The sequence below is a fragment of the Macrobrachium rosenbergii genome, chromosome 42 (genome assembly GCF_040412425.1).
Source record: "Macrobrachium rosenbergii isolate ZJJX-2024 chromosome 42, ASM4041242v1, whole genome shotgun sequence".
NCBI lineage: Eukaryota > Metazoa > Arthropoda > Malacostraca > Decapoda > Palaemonidae > Macrobrachium > Macrobrachium rosenbergii.
Genome location: NC_089782.1, coordinates 25661860 through 25679467, shown reverse-complemented (window position 1 = coordinate 25679467; position 17608 = coordinate 25661860). Strand labels below are relative to the sequence as shown.

General features: G+C 40.5%; 1 protein-coding gene across 43 annotated transcripts in view; it reads left to right on the top strand.

Moving 5' to 3' along the window:
- Positions 1–17608, top strand: part of RhoGAP71E (Rho GTPase activating protein at 71E) — a 113639-nt gene that overhangs the window by 16764 nt on the left and 79267 nt on the right. For 4 of the 43 annotated variants that reach the window (XM_067085872.1, XM_067085850.1, XM_067085861.1 and 1 more), the window contains exon 1: positions 13545–13622. The exons of the other annotated variants lie outside the window; for them this stretch is intronic. The gene's annotated coding sequence lies outside the window, so the exon portion shown is untranslated. Of the gene's footprint in view, positions 1–13544; positions 13623–17608 lie in introns of those variants that run through there. 43 annotated transcript variants of the gene reach the window in all.

Sequence of the window (17608 nt, the reverse complement as noted above, 5' to 3'; positions counted from 1 at the left end):
AAATCGTACCAAGTCCATCAAAGTGAAAGTCATTGCTGCATAGTTGTGGTCTACACGCCCTCTCTGGATGTATGATTCGGATTCCACGTTAATGAGTGAAGAAGGCCCTGCGAAGAGCTTGAGCGGACCATTTGCCCCACTCTGGTGTCAGTGACCTTTGACGCTGTGACTTGTGTGCGTGACAATAAGTTGGTCACGTCAATGACTGCGGATTTCTTGTAGTAGCAGTCTCTCACGTCTTTGGAGTTCCTTTTGTGTGCTTTGTATTTCAAGAGCCATGTTGTCAAATAATGTTTCTTAATGGAGTTGCTTGCTTTTGCAGTTTGGGAAATATAGAGTCAAGGATTATTTTCAATTTTGAGAGCAGTTCGTACTGTGGTTAATGCTGTCGCAACTCCAGATTGCTGTGTTGTCGAAGATTTGCTTTGAACTGCAACTTTTTATGAATTGTCTCTCTCAAGGCTGCGATGCTATCCGCTCAAGTAGCAGGAATATAATAATGAAGAATTGGGAGAAAACAGCGACGATTCGGATTAAGGAGGTCATGAAAAAATTTGATGATGGTAATGATAAAGGTCTGGTAAAGATCAGTATTTCGGAAACGGGGCGTTCCTGAACCGATCATGTGTTTGCTGTACTCTTAGCGTGGATTTAATACGAACTTCTTACACATTGTTTTCTTATATTTACTCTTGGTTTATTGTTTTCATTAAGTTTACTTTGGCTAATCGTCGGCATCCGCGTTTAATGTTATCCTTTCATTTTTAAACATTACAGTTTTGATATTTCAGCATCTTTAAAATGCTTGGCTCAGTCAGCTGGATTATTGCTCAGCTCATCTCCTATAGCACGTACTTCCTCTTTCTCTGTCGGCTGATTATCCATTCTATAACCGTGCCTGCTGACCTTTTATGTATGTGTTGATAATGAAAAAGGTCGTGCACTGCATTAAGAGCATTGGACATTTCATTACTTTAAGTCTACGGTAATGGCTAGGCCTAAAAACTTTAGACGCATGAAATACATATACACTACTGTATTATTTTATCCGCATCGATTCGATTAACCGACGTAACCCACCCCTTGCCTCCCCCGGGGGAAATTCGTTATCTACACTTCCGTGTAACCGGTTCCACTCCACCTCCCCTTCCCCCCCTCCCAACGTTTAAATTTTGTTTTTCTTATGCTAATTGGGTTGAAAGGCAGAGGTCGCTCTGTCTTTCCCATTAATCCAGATATTATTGCTTTTGATGTTTTCGAATCTTCGACTCATCATTGTCCGGCAATTGGTTCACATGTTGCGCGCACGCGCGCCGCCGATTCTTTTTGATGATCTGTCGGCGTATTGTTTTGACGTCATTTCTAAAAATGAGACACGGACGTTCATGTCTGAGTCTGGTAACCCCCCCCCCCTTCCCTCCCTCCCAAAAACCCCATGTAACCTAGGTCTTTCTCCCATCTCTCGAGCATCCTAGGCCTCCACCCCATCCCCATTCCCCCAGCCTGTCTTCGGGGAGAAGGAATCGCTTCAGTGTCATCTCTCTTTAAGGTCTCGGCGAACTGGTTGTATTCTGGATCTCTTGATGGTGGGAGAGCCCTGTGATATGAGGTACAAATTCCTCCTTGCTGTGGTTCCGGCTTGGGCAAGGTATGGTATCGATTGTCCGTTGCTGGTGGTGAGCCCCGCGTGGTTGGTACTTTGCTCGGAATCGCCAGCTGCATACTCAGCGTTTTTTTTTTTTCCTTTTTTTTTAGACTTTTTGCTGAGAATATGGACGACGATAATTTCCCTTCCTACGTCATTTGCGTGTTTGAATTTAATTTTTAGGTTATTGTTTTTTAGTTTAAAACTCGAAACTTCACTCGCTGATCGTTTCGTGTTAACATGGCCTATCAAAGGCCTCCGTTCACGGTTACGTAATTTTATAGAAATTTTTATTGACACGCCACCTTCGTTTGGTCGCTGCTCGATGCTCCACGGTTTGAAAGTTGGTTGTAACGCATAGTACATGCTTTTAGTATGACATCATGGGCTGGGTAGCAAATGACGTCACTGGTTGATAAAGTCAGTTGTTATAGGCCCCAGTCTGTGGAGCAGGTAAAGGTTTCGTTCATACTTTTGGCGATGTGGCATGTTCTGCCGAGACCTCGTGACGTTACCTGAGCAAGTGGAGGAACGAGAAGTCTACTTACCTACTGGAAAACTGACAGGTCTTGTATGTATATCCGTTCGTCATTTTGCTCGATACGTTCCGCTGGCGTCTCACCCTCCGTGACCATGCTATTGTGCGTGTTCGTGTGTGACCCTCTCTCTCTCTCTCTCTCTCTCTCTCTCTCTCTCTCTCTCTCTCTCTCTCTCTCTCTCTCTCTCCTCGGCCGGGTTAGGAAAGGCATAGTTTAGGCGTCTTTTTTTGAAAATCCAGCATGTCCCTGTTGACATAAGCATGTAGTTATGTACGTCGATATTAGCCGTTTGATGTGGGTCGCAGCTTGGGGTGACAGAAAGAATAGGCTACGAGAGCAAAATCTGACCAGTGATCAAGACTTCACTAAAATAGTTACTATACGCATTAATGATGGGAGGGTCTCGACAAAGTAACCCTCACCCCACACGCAGGAGTCGTTTGCAAGGGGCTGTGTGTGTGCGTGTGAGTGTGTGTGTATATAATATATTATTATATACACTGTAGATGCAGTGATATTTAAGTGTCCAGCGACAAGAAAAATATTATTTTAAGTCTCTCTCTCTCTCTCTCTCTCTCTCTCTCTCTCTCTCTCTCTCTCTCTCTCTCTCTCTCGCTAGTATTGCAAAAATCCCTATCCCTCGCCAACGGATCTTCATAACTGTTGTGTGTGCGTGTGTGCGCACATACCCTCCCCTACATCGCCCCCTGCAGTAGTAATCAACATGACGCGCAAGAGCGCGCGCTCTTTTAGAAACCACCACAGAGTGGAAGTTTCTGGCGTCTCCAGATACTGGGAATTTGCCGTATGAGAAAGGGCTGGTCTTCCTTGCACATGTCGTGTTGTAAGCGAAGGAAGAGCGAACACGAAATGCTATTTATTTTTGTTGTTTGTTCTTCATGATACCAGTTGACGCAGACAGAGGGAGAAATGTTGTTGTGAGCTTCCATTTGAAGCCCTGATTTACTCCAACCGTATATTTTCATGTTCCTTTAAGACTTAATTAGGCTGGTCCAACGAAAGTTCCTCTCCTTCCCCCTCTCTCTCCCTCTCCTTCCCCTCTCTCCTCCTCCATGTTTTTCGTCTTGAGCTCCTTGCATTGCACAGAGTACTTGCAATGTAGACCATAGGGGCCCACTTAGATCCCCCACTGTGGGGGTGGGGGTGCCTCGGAGTGACGGCATAGGGTGGAGTCCGTCACTAACTGTAGACATCTGTTCAACTCCTCCTCCTCCTCCTCTATCGCTGTTGCACTCCCATTATCTCCTTGTTTCTTTTGCGACGTCTTGTGTAAATCGCTTTAATTATCCTCTTTCCCGGTTCCTTTTTAAGCATCGGCAATCGGAGTTTGGGTTCCTTCGTGCTGCTGACTACTGGTGTGGGTACTCGCACATGCTTTTGTACTTGTGGAGCAGTTAATGGTGTGAAAGTTTAACTGCTTTCGGTGTTCGTCCGCATCTTATCGAACGCGCATCTTTTGGAGCCAGAGAATATATTATGTGTGTGTCTTTATAGATATTGAAGAAGTCTCGAGTATTGCGCCCTCCGTCTCGTATGTTATGGGGTTTAGAAATCTGCCAAATTCCATTTGATTAAGAGTAGAAACGCAGCATTCCCACGGTCCTTTGCTTGGCTACCAGTTGCTCCGTTCAACTAGGGGACCCGTATTCTTTCCATTTAACTCATTACGCACTTGGCCTCTCTTGAGTAACACATGAATGCCAGTTCAAGTTGACATTCATGTGGTCGGGGGGAGGAGGAGGAGGAAGAAGAGGAAGAGGACTAACTGCGGTTCAATGAGTAGGATACGGGTGGGAGGAACTCGATCAGAAGGAAGAGAGAGAGAGAGAGAGAGAGAGAGAGAGAGAGAGAGAGAGTAAGAGAGGGAAGTATGTAACTAAAAATTCTTGAGCACCCTACATTTACGAACCTCTCTCTCTCTCTCTCTCTCTCTCTCTCTCTCTCTCTCTCTCTCTCTCTCTCTCTCTCTCCTTTTAGCATTTTTTGATGACATCATCCCAAATCGGGTGCATTCGTTCTGGCAGCACCTGTTGCTGAGAGATGATACTTGGTCAGTAAGACGTCTTTGGTTCTCTCCATTCGAGATTAATCTGAAGTATTTAGAGCTCCTCGCTGCTATTTGGTCGGTGAAGAGATTGCCATACACGCGTTGCAAGGGCTTGAAAGCTTTAACTGTTGCGTTGTGTTTTACCAGTAGTGTTTGATGTTTTATATTTTCAGGGTCAATGGGACAGGCAATCCAATGACCCCTTTTGGCCCAGATTCGCGGAAAAAAAACAAGAAGGGAGGTGGGGAGAAAGTGGTGAGAGATACGGTCAGATAAATGAGATAAGAAGTTGGGTCAGTTAAAACTGTTGCTTCATGATGTAGTGAAACGACCCTCTTCAAAATACATTAATTGCAAGATTTGCTTCGCATCATATTGCATTATTATAAGTTATGCGTCCCCATACTGTCAAAAATGTCGGCAAAATAAAAGGCAAACCCCTGACTGTAGGCATGTTACGAACTGTCTAGAAGAACGTACCGTGAATCCTTCATTATCATCTTAGACTTTCTTTGTTGTATGTAAAACGAGTGAGTCAGTAAATTCAGGGCAACAACTGGTAAAGGCTATATTAGAAAATCCTTGAAAGTCTCAAGTTGAAACGGGAGATAAATAAATGAAGATCAAAAGATGCTCATTCTTCTGGAACCAGGTGCCATTACGCTGCATAGGCCAGCCCTAGATTTTTGCAACTTGCCTTGAAGGAGGTCATAAGTGAAAAATGAAGGACGTGACCTCAAGCCACGCACAAAGGATGGAGTTTCTGTGAAAGGTTAACCAGAATAATCTCTGCAACGTTATGCAGAAAAATCAAGCTATAAAGGATTTTTTTTATGGTGAAGAGACCATGGTGTGTATGGTTAGTCAGATCAAGCCCGTTACGGTCAGAGGATTGTTGATGCATTTCTCATAAAGAAACAGGGTAAAAGATCCAGGAGAAAAAAAAGAATACAGAAAATATCGCGCTTTAGTAGTGAATGTCAGTACTTATAGTCGAGCTCTTGGAAACATTTATGAAAGTATTATTTATAAGAATAAGAAGTAAAACTCAAGGAAAGACGCCATTTCAAGACGAAAAGTAAGCAATTGGTGTAATTCTGTTCAGAGGAATTAATCATCAAGAACCCTTGTGGACATTGGGCTGTACCCCATATAAATATCTAGAGCCCCTTAGACATAACAGTATCCCATATAAATATGAAGTGCCTACATAGATATAACGGTACCTCATACAAACATGAAGAGCCTATATGGATATAACAGTACCTCATATAAATATGAAGAGCATACATGGATATAAGTTCCTCATATAAACATGAAGAGCCTACATAGATATAGCAGTACGTCATATAAACATGAAGAGCCTACATAGATATAACAGTACCTCGTATAAACATGAAGAGCCTACATATACACAACAGTACCTCATATAAATATGAAGAGCCTACATGGATATAACAGTACCTCATATAAATATGAAGAGCATCTACATCTTATAAATATGAAGATACATAGACATAACAGTTACCTCTTATAAATATGAAGATATATATATATATATATAATATATGCCTATATATATATATATATATATATATATATATATATATATATATATATATATATATATATATATATATTATATATATATATATATATACTGTGTATGTATATATATATATACACACACACACACACACACACACACACACACACACACACACACACACACATATATATATATATATATATATATATATATATATATTAAGACCCTCTGACATGAGACCAGTACCTACCTCAGCATACATAAATATCCAGACCCCTCGTAGACGTAATATTGCCCCATATAAATATTAAGGGTCCCCCTTGACATAGAAGAAGCATCCCATGTACATCAAAAGTTCACTAGACGTGAAAACAGTACTTTCATATAAATATTGAGAGCCTCCCTAGACATGAGACATTGCTGTGTGCAAGCATGGACAGTCAAGTCATATAATGATTAATGTACTGTATATCTCACTTCACAGGCACATATCTCAATTCTTATGCAGTTTCTGACGAAGACAGGAGTATAAACGCTCATGGTTATTCTGATTTGGATTTAAGCACATTATATTTCGTGGGTAACAGGATTCCATCCATTACGTCGACTTTTTCCGCATCCAGACCCAATTGACGAAACTTGCCGCACCGTTTGTAGGGTAGGCCGCAGTCGAGTACTACTAAAGCGAAATTTCGTAATGTGTGGAAGGATAATCCAACTTTTCCTGCAGTGGGTGTGCATTGAATTGTTCATCCCCCGTCTGAAAACATTGCCTTGAAGGACGCTTAATAGATCATAGTTGGCGGCTTTGTTTAGTTTCAACCTAATGCCATTTTGTAACCCAAGTCCGAAGAAAGAAGAAGAAAATAAATAAACAGTGTTTCTGTTATTGTTAGTAGTAGTGAATGTTGTTAAAATTTAGGGAGTCCATGATTTGTAAATCTGCCCTGCAAATCTCATCCCCTTTATTAAGCTTAATATTCAGATATTAGGGCCCGCCTCTTGCGACGCGAGACGTGAAGTGGGTCATGCTTTATTCGTCTCATTTTTATTCCCTCTCTCAAACAACATAGATCACAAGGATCTTAACATTCTTATCTTTTTAAATGACGAAGTCGCTTTCAAGTCATTACGTTTGTTTATGAGATTTATCTTAGAAATAAGGGCTAGCACAATTACATCTTCGTCTTGCCGCGTGATCCGCCCGTTTAAAAGTTACTTCTGCAAATAACTGCGGAACCGAGTGATTTTCAGCTGTTCAGATTTTGGTCATAATAACTTCGCCTTTAAGCAACCCGACATTTAGGGCTGGACTTGCAAAGGACGATTTTTTTTGCGCCAGTAATTAATCGATGAGTTAATTAATTTTTGCTTCCGGTTGGTGCACTGTTCAAGGTGGGAGCGAGGAAACTCTCTCTCTCTCTCTCTCTCTCTCTCTCTCTCTCTCTCTGTGGAAATGACAAAGAACAGTCCTTGACCAATTCATGCTCGTACCCTCCTTCTTCTTCTTCTTCTTTTCTTCTTACCTTGAGCGAATTGTGCATGGCTGGCAAGATTTGCTGACAAGATTTGTGTACATCAGATGGTTGTTATCATCACGCATTGTTCCAATGATAATGATGTGCTGCCTGTGGGAGGAGATTGCCAGAAGGGCGTTACTGCCAGCCCTCTCTCTCTCTCTCTCTCTCTCTCTCTCTCTCTCTCTCTCTCTCTCTCTCTCTCTCTCTCTCGGGGGGGTAACGGGATGGCTAGAAAACGGGTAAGAGAGAGAGAGAGAGAGAGAATCTCTCTCTCTCTCTCTCTCTCTCTCTCTCTCGTTGCAGTTAAGAGAGGGGAGAGAATCTCTCTCTCTCTCTCTCTCTCTCTCTCTCTCTCTCTCTCTCTCTCTCTCGTTGCGGTTCAGGGGATGGCTAGGAAAGGGGCAAGAGAGAGAGAGAGAAGAAAGAAAGAAATCTCTCTTGAAAGGGAAGTATGAGCCTAGATAGCTAGAAAAGGGACGAGAGAGAGAGAGAGAGAGAAGCAAATTTACTTATACGCAGTTAGAAGGAACTGGTTTAGTTTGTGCAATTGTTTTTTTTTTTCTTTTCTTTCTTTCTCTCTCTCTAGTGTGGAGGCGGTGACGATGGGTGTTTTGGGTCGTGTCTGTTGTTGTCAGGTTTGAGTTTTACCATTATTATTATTATTATATTATGTAGTTGTAATATAACTCAAATTCACCTCATTTTGGAAGTATTGTGGTAAACTTTCACTCACAGTACTTTTTTTTTCATCTTCTAGAACGATTTTGTTGCTACAGAATAACACTGCTTCCACAGCATAATGTATGCGTTCTTGTATTAATATTGCACCTACAAATAATGCGAAATTCATATATTTGAATACTTTTCAAATAATTAAAAACAATCCTCACGAGACTCCTTACTACTCCGGTAATTATTTGCTAATGGTCCCAAGTCGGGTCAAGGATTGTGTGGGTAGCTTGTTATATATTTGTTGTCCTTGGCTCATGTTGTGGTGAAATAACGATGATGTTTGTATAGTGTTGTTATTCGACAATATTTTTGCTAGAATTTATTTAGTTTCAGAACGTGGTAATTGATGAATTGAACGGTAACTTAGTTTTTATAGTTATTTTAACTCTGTTTGGGTAATTACTCTGTTGAATTTGGTCGTGATTTTTTTTTATTTTGATATGAAATCAGTAATTTTTGTTTATATAGCTAAAGAGATAGTATTACATTGCAAATCCCAAAACCTACCTTTAGCATCGCATTTTACAAGGGAGAACACTGACGGCTCTTAAATTATTACACCGTCCTTGTTGATGTGCCTTTAATTTGCAGAATATTGTTTGATAAGAATTGTCCTCTTCACGTGTGGCCACCACGTTGAAAGGTTCGTATTGTCCAAACCGATTTCTTATTTTATTTTCATCTAAAAGCAAATTACATTTAATGAGTGACATCCTTAAACATCTGTTGCCACTGTTATACGCCACATGGAAAATGGTTTTGTTCACAGCAAATCCCACGCACATGCTGGTATAGCAAAGGCATACTATAGGTGTAATCTGATTTGACGTATCCATATCATTGTAGTATTTAGACTTTGCGCAGATAATTCCCCAGAGATGTTGAGATATTTTGGCAGTGTTCATGTAAAGCGGACGTATTCCAGAAATTTATGTTATTCCCATATACGTCTTGAAGAATTGTCTGTGTAAATCCTAGACGTACTTTATTATCGCAGAGGCCAATCCTAGACATGTTTTGGTATTGCACATGCAAATCCCAGTTGTGTTTTGTTAGCTAACTTATAAGTACCTGACGTATTCAGGTATTGCATAGGAAAATCCCAAATGTATTCAGCTATTGCACAGCCATATCTTGAATCTGTTCAGGTGTTGCATAGGTAGATCCTGCATGAATTTGAGCATTACAAGGGCAAATCCCAGATGTGTTCAGCTATTGCACTGTCATATCTTAGATCTATTCAGGTGTTGCCTAGGTAGATCCCACACGAATTTGAGTTATACATAGGCAAATCCCAAGTGTAACATTGCATTTCACATATGATCCTAGACGTATGCAGTAACTACATAGAAAAATTCCAGATGTATTCAGGTATTAGTTGAATGCATTACAAAAAATCATGATAGGGAAGAAATTTAATTATGACTAGTGCAGTACTTGTTGGGGGGGGGTGCGAAAGGGAAAGTGAGGTAAATGAAGCAGAGAGTAAGGTTTTAAGGTTGTGGCGAATTGGGTTTTGGGTGGGGTTGGGGGTCGGGGTTGAAAGGGGTTCATAGGATCCTCAAGGTCTGATATGGTTCAACGACGCCCAATGTGTTTGCCGAAATAGATGATGATTATTATTATTATTATTATTATTATTATTATTATTATTATTATTATTACAGTATTATTATTATTATTATTATTATTATTATTATTATTATTCAAGAAAGAAAAGACCCTTAAAGAATAGATTGTTAAGGTTCATTTGAACGTATTTGTTCATTATTTGTTGATTTTACTATTATTATTATTATCATCATCATCATCAGAAATACTACTATTAAATCCCCTTTTTTGAAAAGCCAGGTACCTAATTACAGTTGTTGAATCCTCGTAAGTTTTGACAAGTCAGGCGATATAAACTATCTAAATTGCCTAGGTTTGAAATGGCCAGGTCAGATGATAAGGGTTTAGCGGTAGAGATAGTAATGCTTAAGTTGTTATTGACTTTGTTATAAAGTCTATGCAGATGGTGAGAGTGATGGTAATATTGCAAAATGCAATAGAAAAGATGAGAGAAATAAATCGGGAGGTAGGAGTCAGAGGGAGAATTCCAAAGCTTTGTTGGATTGGTGGGGGTGGGTAGGGGAATGATCGATATAGTGGGGGAGGTAGGATTGAAATAGTTTTTAAAATGAAATATATAAGGTAAGAAAACTCTAAACAAGATGTAGTTCTTGGGGGCCATTGATCAAAAGAATCTCTTTATTTTTGTGACACCTTGTTGGGAAGACTGTAGACAGACATATCCCAGATACGAGAACCCCATCATCGTTGACCATTAGTATTGTGACGCCACCATTAAAAACTGATCCCAAACAGGTATAATCATATGCTAATGTCAAGTGTTGGGGAGCTTGAATTTTGAAAAGAACGGGTGACATTGGCGCAAAACAGAACAATGACATGAAATTGCTTTGTCATCGTAGAGGTTGAAAATAGATGGGTGGGAGTTGACAGAAATATGTCATAACTCTGTCGTAGAGACACTGCAGTTCAGTACGGACCGTTTTTGACTTAGGATTCCGAAATTAGAATTTACAGAACTACATCAGTGAAATATTGATTGTTATTATGATAGTAATATTGCTTCAGTTCTGTATTAGCAACAGTAATAATATTTTATTTTCTCTTAATCGATTATAGCTTATTTTGAATCAGCTTATTCAGCTTGTCATCGCTGATGTGAAGAGCATTTCTAAGCCACCGTTGTTTAGTCGGATCTATTTTCAGTTGTGTATGATGAGAGTGCGATTCAACTTCACACTTCAATCGGGGTTTTGAGGTGGTTGTTCGTGTTACTTCGAAATTGCCTCCCCCCACTTTTTTCATTTCAACTAAACCATTTTACTGGCCCTATGGGTGTCTGGGTTGTGTCCTGTACTTGAGGTTACACTATATATTTTCATCATTTATATTATGTAACTTTTATTTATGTTTTTAGTTATTCTACTTAATAATGGTTCTGTTTCTTATGTTTTAGGATTTGGCGAGTTTTTTTAGTATCAGTAATTGAATGATAATACTTCAAGACTTAATTTTCTGCTGAACAATGAAAACTTTAATTTTCTAATAAACAACGAAGGCTGAACTTTGAAACGAATACCATTCGAAAGATGACGACCAAGTGTGGGCTTGTTTGCGTCATATTCGTAAGTGTGGGCGTGTTTGCGTGGTCATATTCGTAAGTGTGGGCGTGTTTGCGTGGTTATGTTCGTAAGTGTGGGGGAGTGCATGGTCTTATCCGATTTCGGTTCGTTATTAAGAGAAGAAAATGTGTTCGTGTTTTCCTTAAGGGTCCTTCCTAAGAATATGAGAAGAAAAGTGGTTCTTTAGTTAGTTTGCCCGATGGAATCTCTCTCTCTCTCTCTCTCTCTCTCTCTCTCTCTCTCTCTCTCTCTCATGTGTTTACAAATGAAAAACATACATTCCTTGCGTATGACCCAGTCGTGTCTTGTTATTTTCAGTACAACTTGAAAGCGGTTGCAGCTTTAGCCAGGGGTTACTAGAGAAATCGACGAATAATGAGTTTTAACCTTAATGATAGTCATTGGAGGTTAAAGTAGAAGGCTCTGAGTGAAATTCAAATGTCAGAGAGAGAGAGAGAGAGAGAGAGAGAGAGAGAGAGAGAGAGAGAGAGAGCGCGCGCACGTTGAAAATGAAACAAGTGGTTATTTGGCACTCGGCATAGCTTTTGGCTTTCTCTAGGCCTAAAATATTTCTGCTCCCGGATCTAGATTATAAGCCGAAACTTCTCAATTGATTATTCTTGCTTCATGGCGGCTTTTCCCAGAATCGTCTTTGAAATTATTTCAGTTATTTCATAAGATTTGCTTTGGACCTTTGTAACGAATAGATAACGAAATCTGGGAATAGGATTACTTGTGCGTATGAGGGACATTTGAGTAAATTCCAACAAAGTCCATGGCATTCCTTCTCAGGATCTGCGTCAGGCTGTAATAAAAAAAGATGTAATATTATTTTCGTCTTGGGCCAGAGGACGAGCTTGCATAAAGGATTAATTGAAATTCGTTTTGAATATTTTGCCTCAACCCCGTTAAGCAAAACAGTGGAATTTCCAGTCAAAAATGTACCCTGGCTGCGGAGGCGTCATTCTGTTTATGTATATACCAGTGTACCCATGCCATCAAAAAATAACGTAATACCATAGTTTTTATAAACAAAAATATATTGATACACATACCGTTTTATTAGAGAAATAACTCTCGCTTTCCACTTGACATTAGTACAAATAAAACTACGTGAAAGTCAGTGCTTGGATTGCTCTCTTCGGTAATTCTTTCATCGTCCACCACCAAGCTTTGGAATTTTCTCCCTGCTTAAATTTTCCCCGACTACAATTTTCCATCTCTCTCTCTCTCTCTCTCTCTCTCTCTCTCTCTCTCTCTCTCTCTCTCTCTCTCTCTCGTCCGGACACAGTAGTACCTCACCCCCTGAAGGGATCGATTTAATATAGAGAGAACTATTCTCTCTCTCTCTCTCTCTCTCTCTCTCTCTCTCTCTCTCTCTCTCTCTCTCTCATGTGATTGCGTGACATTTTATCTTCGTTCACAATTCAGCTGTTCGAATGCTTCGTTCTAACAGATAAACTTTGTTCCTCTCCAGAGTACCGAGGCAAGTACCTTACGGGGCCAGGACCCTGAATGACCAATGCATTGGGAACGTAAGGGTTGATTAAGCGTCTCCCACCAACTCATTGTGTAGGGGAATTCGATAATCACATGTAGGTCGACTGTGTAGTCACCACAGGTTCTCGGTAATAAGTACCGTAAACCACATCTAACATCAGCACTGAGTTTTGTGTGTCTTTTAGTATAGTAACTAGTTGTATGTTTATAAATGGTTATTTAGTATTAGGATGTAGAGGTAGGTCATGTTGAAAGGTGGTTAAATTTAATGATACGGCAGTGGAGGCAGGTCAAGGACTAAGTAGTGAATACTGAGCAGGTTTTTGTTTACTGTAAGTAACATGTTGAAAGATATGTATTATATATATATATATATATATATATATATATATATATATATATATATATATATATATATATATATATATATATATATATATATATGTGTGTGCTTGTATGTATGTATATGTGTTCGCGCGCGCATGTATTTATTATACACAGCACAGCACCCGCATGTTCGTTTTAGTCATATTCACTATGGGTACGTTTTATGAAAATTTTTTATTTTGAGTTTCCACTTTTCTTTTGTGATTTTATCCTGAATGCAACATAAGCTTGTCGAATCGACATAACTACTATTTGCCAAACTTTTGGACGCGACATTTTCGAGTCGGTGGTTCATGGAATTTTTGAGATAATCGTCCCGTGTACATGAGTAATTGTGGCCCTATCCTGACTCCGGCGATGTTATCAGGGGAAATGCTCTGACTCAGGATGTTACACAGTACGTAGGTTCTAATCTATAGTGGAATACACTCGGTTTCTCATTTTTAGTGAAGACGCAGCAACTCACTTTCTCGCCGTGTGCTTCTCGTGTATGTTTAGGCTTTGAGAACGTGTTGGTTGGTGGCAACGAAGACTGTTGCTGGACTTTCTTCTTCTTCTTCTTTTTTTGTGAAGAAAACGAAAGTTTGTGCTGTGAACAAAATCTTGAAATTGACAGTGGAGTTGCCCCTAAACGCGAAGTTTGACTTCATTCGTGATTTGGTTTCATGGTGAAAGTATTTTTTCTCGATTAAGCTGATTCCAGTGGACTAAATTCAGAATTGATTTTTACATAAGTGAGATCTCACTTCATCTAATATTTTGCAGAACTTCACACATTTTGTAAAAATTGATTGAAGCATCTTGAGCAAAAGAACTCGTATTCCTAACATAACATTTCCACCCATCATTGATATGAGACGCGAATTTGATTTATGCGTATGTTGCTGCGCTGCAAAAAATACCTTGCGAGATTCGTGTGATCTGTGGCCATGATAGGACAAGTTGCCCAATTCCTGGAAAATCAATTTACGACCAAACGACATTTTATTTTACTCATTATCTTGATTGGTGTCAGTGCGCTATCAGTTTCCACGGTGAAGATTCAAGATAACAGATTCGACGGTCCCCCGCCTCTCTCTCTCTCTCTCTCTCTCTCTCTCTCTCTCTCTCTCTCTCTCTCTCTCTCTCTCTCTCTCTCTCTCTCTCGTTCTTGTAAGAGTAGAAGGAACAGGTGCGTTGCAGGTGTGGCTTTTGCTGCTTGTGCTCTGCCTGCTAGGTGGGAGGCGACCAGTCGAACACAGAGTTCACAGGCAGGAATTGCGACCAGGACGCCCCTCTTTCCCCTGCCTGAAGGATATCAAGGATTTCATGCACGTAATTGCAGCATATGGCTCCGACTTGTGAGATACCACCTCCCTTCCGAAGTCTTCGACGTGCCCCCGTGCCCCTGTTGTACTCTCCACTCCCGTCTCTTAACACCAGTACTTCTTGCCACCTCCTCCCCCTCCCCCCCCTCTCTCCTCTCTCCTCCTGCCCTATAGATTCCCTCTACCCCGCCTTCATGAGTGTCGAGGTTCGAGGTCAGGGGTGCCGCACGATGGCTACACCTTCCTCCTCTCTCTCTCTCTCTCTCTCTCTCTCTCTCTCTCTCTCTCTCTCTCTCTCTCTCTCTCTCTCTCAATGGACGTGCGTGTTTATCCGAAGCAAAACTGTGTTATTAGAATAAAGAATGGCTTTGGAAGGAGTCATGCCTTGGTGTATATTACCTCCTGAATATGTGTGTGTGTTGTGTTGTGCAGGTGTATCACCAAACTCGAAGACAGGTTTTCTTGAAAAATTTCGGGCAAGGTCTTTAGTTGGTCATGGACGAAATCATTAGATCGTTATCCGTCCGGATCCCCGGATAGTAATCTGCCGGATCTTGGGTATTGATCCGTCCGGATCTGCATCAGTCTCCAGGGGAAAAAAAAAGAAAAAAAAAAAATCAGGTTTTATGGCGAAATGGAGCATATTTGTCAGGAAGTGAATAGGAAATGCTATCTGTCGACAGTGTTATCATGGATGTTGTTGTTAACATTCTTTGTAGTTGTAAGCGGATATTATTCACTTCTGTTGTGCATGAAAGTAGAGGTGGCGTGAGCATAATTCAATACTTAGCCAGTATGTAAATATGATCGCTCATGATCTGTAATGAATGTTGACCCTCAGTTTATTATCATTCCTTCGTACATTCCGATTCGCGCATTCGTAGAGGAAAAATGCCCTTGGATCTCTCTTCGTGGTCTATGGTGTAGAAATTGGAAAGCAATGGCTGCTGTCATCTCCATTCAGCTGTTGTGAAATTCATGTACGGGTGAAGTAAAAGTTCGGGAGGATTTATAGCCTCGTAAAAAGCACCACCGTATATCTTCCATTGTGTCACTTCTGCATTGTTTCTGACAAGAGAAATTCGCCTTTTCGGTCGGAAAGTGACTCTTTCACGGGCTAGTCATTTCTCTCTCTCTCTCTCTCTTCTCTCTCTCTCTCTCTCTCTCTCTCTCTCTCTCTTTCCTTTGTCTCGGTCACTTTCACTCTTTCCTTCCTTGCTTTCAAAAATCCAAATCCGGAATAATTTCAATTTATGGTCGGAATATACAAGGTGTAGGTATAATGATTCCTTAATATAATGTAGATCGACAACAAAGTATAACTATTAGTTTGTTTTTGTTGATGGTATGTTGTTCTGAACAGAAAGTTCACTGGGAACGGAGTGAAAACATCTTGCTGTTGTTATTTTGTCGTGCTGGAAGTTATTATTATTATTATTATTATTATTATTGGTAGTAGTAGTAGTAGTAGTAGTAGTAGTAGTTAGCGTAGTCTTGCAATGTACATGCTGATGTCGGTGTTGTTATAGACCAAACGAGATGGTTGCGGGGGTTAAGGGTTAAAGGTACACGGGGAATTATTCTTCTTCTTCTTCTCTCCTTCTTGTGGCGTGTTCTCCATGAATGGTACCTGTGAATCGAAGTGCACGTTGCACAGTCTGCCAGTGTTCACCTCAATGAATGGGAGAGTTCAATGCTAGTTTGTTCAAAGTGAACGTGTTCGGCGTGAGTGTTGTTCTTCTCCCTTGAAGGTCTTGCAGCAGCAGCAGCAACAGCAACAGCTGCTGCTGATATGTACGTATGTGGGTGGGTAGGACCTTGCTAGGGCCCCGGTAGGGTAAAGGGAGGGTGGGGAGGAGTTATAAACATGTGAAGTGAGAGGGTGTGTTTGAAGTATTGTTGGTGTGAGGAGCCATAGGTAGAGAGACCCGAAATATTTCAGTACTGAAGCTTCAGAGACGTTTGTTTGTACTTGTTTCATTAGTTTCAGTCTGAGTGCTTTTGTAGTGTTTTGATAGTAACGTGGTTGTGTGTGTGTATTTAGAGAGAGGGAGAGAGAGAGACTGATCGAGTCGATGCTGGGCGTTTTAGTCTTAGATAATTGAATTTTAAACATGGTAATCCTCCAGTCTTTTCTACATCCTTGAATCCTGGCCTTGGAATCGTTCGTGTGGGGTTGAACTCATTTGTTTAAGATTTTGAAAACGGGTCGGGAAGGTTCTTGCTTTCACTCTGTCGTCTTTAGTAGCAGATGAGAGAATGGATAAAACATTTGTGAACATCTCCTCGTCTTCCTCTTCCTCCTCCTCCTCCTACTACAGAAGTCATAGCTACTCAGAACAGCCAGGGGCATTTTTCCCTAGACAAGGAACTTCAGTGTGGTGTGTCTGGCGGTGTTTACTCTATGATTCGTGTGGATAGGTTCGTGTGATGGCGGTGGAATCTCCCGGTGCTACGAGATGAGCGAGGCGCTCAGCCTTATGAAGACAGATAGATCATTTATCCTCCGGAAAACTCATCTGTTTGTTATGTTGTGTTTTATACGTTGTGAAGCTTATAGAGAGGATTGAGGGTAGTTCGGCTCAGTTGTCATCTCTTGTTGCTGTTCACATCATGTTTGGCTTCCGGCGGGAGAAGATGGTAATGTTGTATTGGTGATGAAGTGCCATGCCTTCTTCTACGTTGTCCTGTGTGACGCCAAGTGGATAAACTAATCGGTCATCACTGTGTTCAACTTTTCTTATGTTATATATCAATACTTTCATACATTTACACACATTTTAGGAGTATATAAGACTATTCAACACACATATGCACGCACACACTGCAATTGTTTGATTTTACCCATTTTTGCTGTTTTGTTTCGCGTGTGGTTTTGTATTTTTCGTTGCTTGGTTTTCATAAATAGAGACATTTGATCTTTTGGCCTTGTCTCATGGTCTGGTGGCAAAATGCGGCGTAGAATTTGTTCAGCCATGAATTTGATTGATTTAGAATTAAATTAAGATTTTATGACAGATATGTTACGTGAGGAAAGGAGTGAACACTATTGCTTCAGCACGTAGCTGCGTCTTCAGACACTTATTCGAAAGTCCATCTATGGTGCATGGGATTCTAAAATGAATAAAACGAATTTTATTTTATGGAGAGGATTGTGTTGGTGTGGG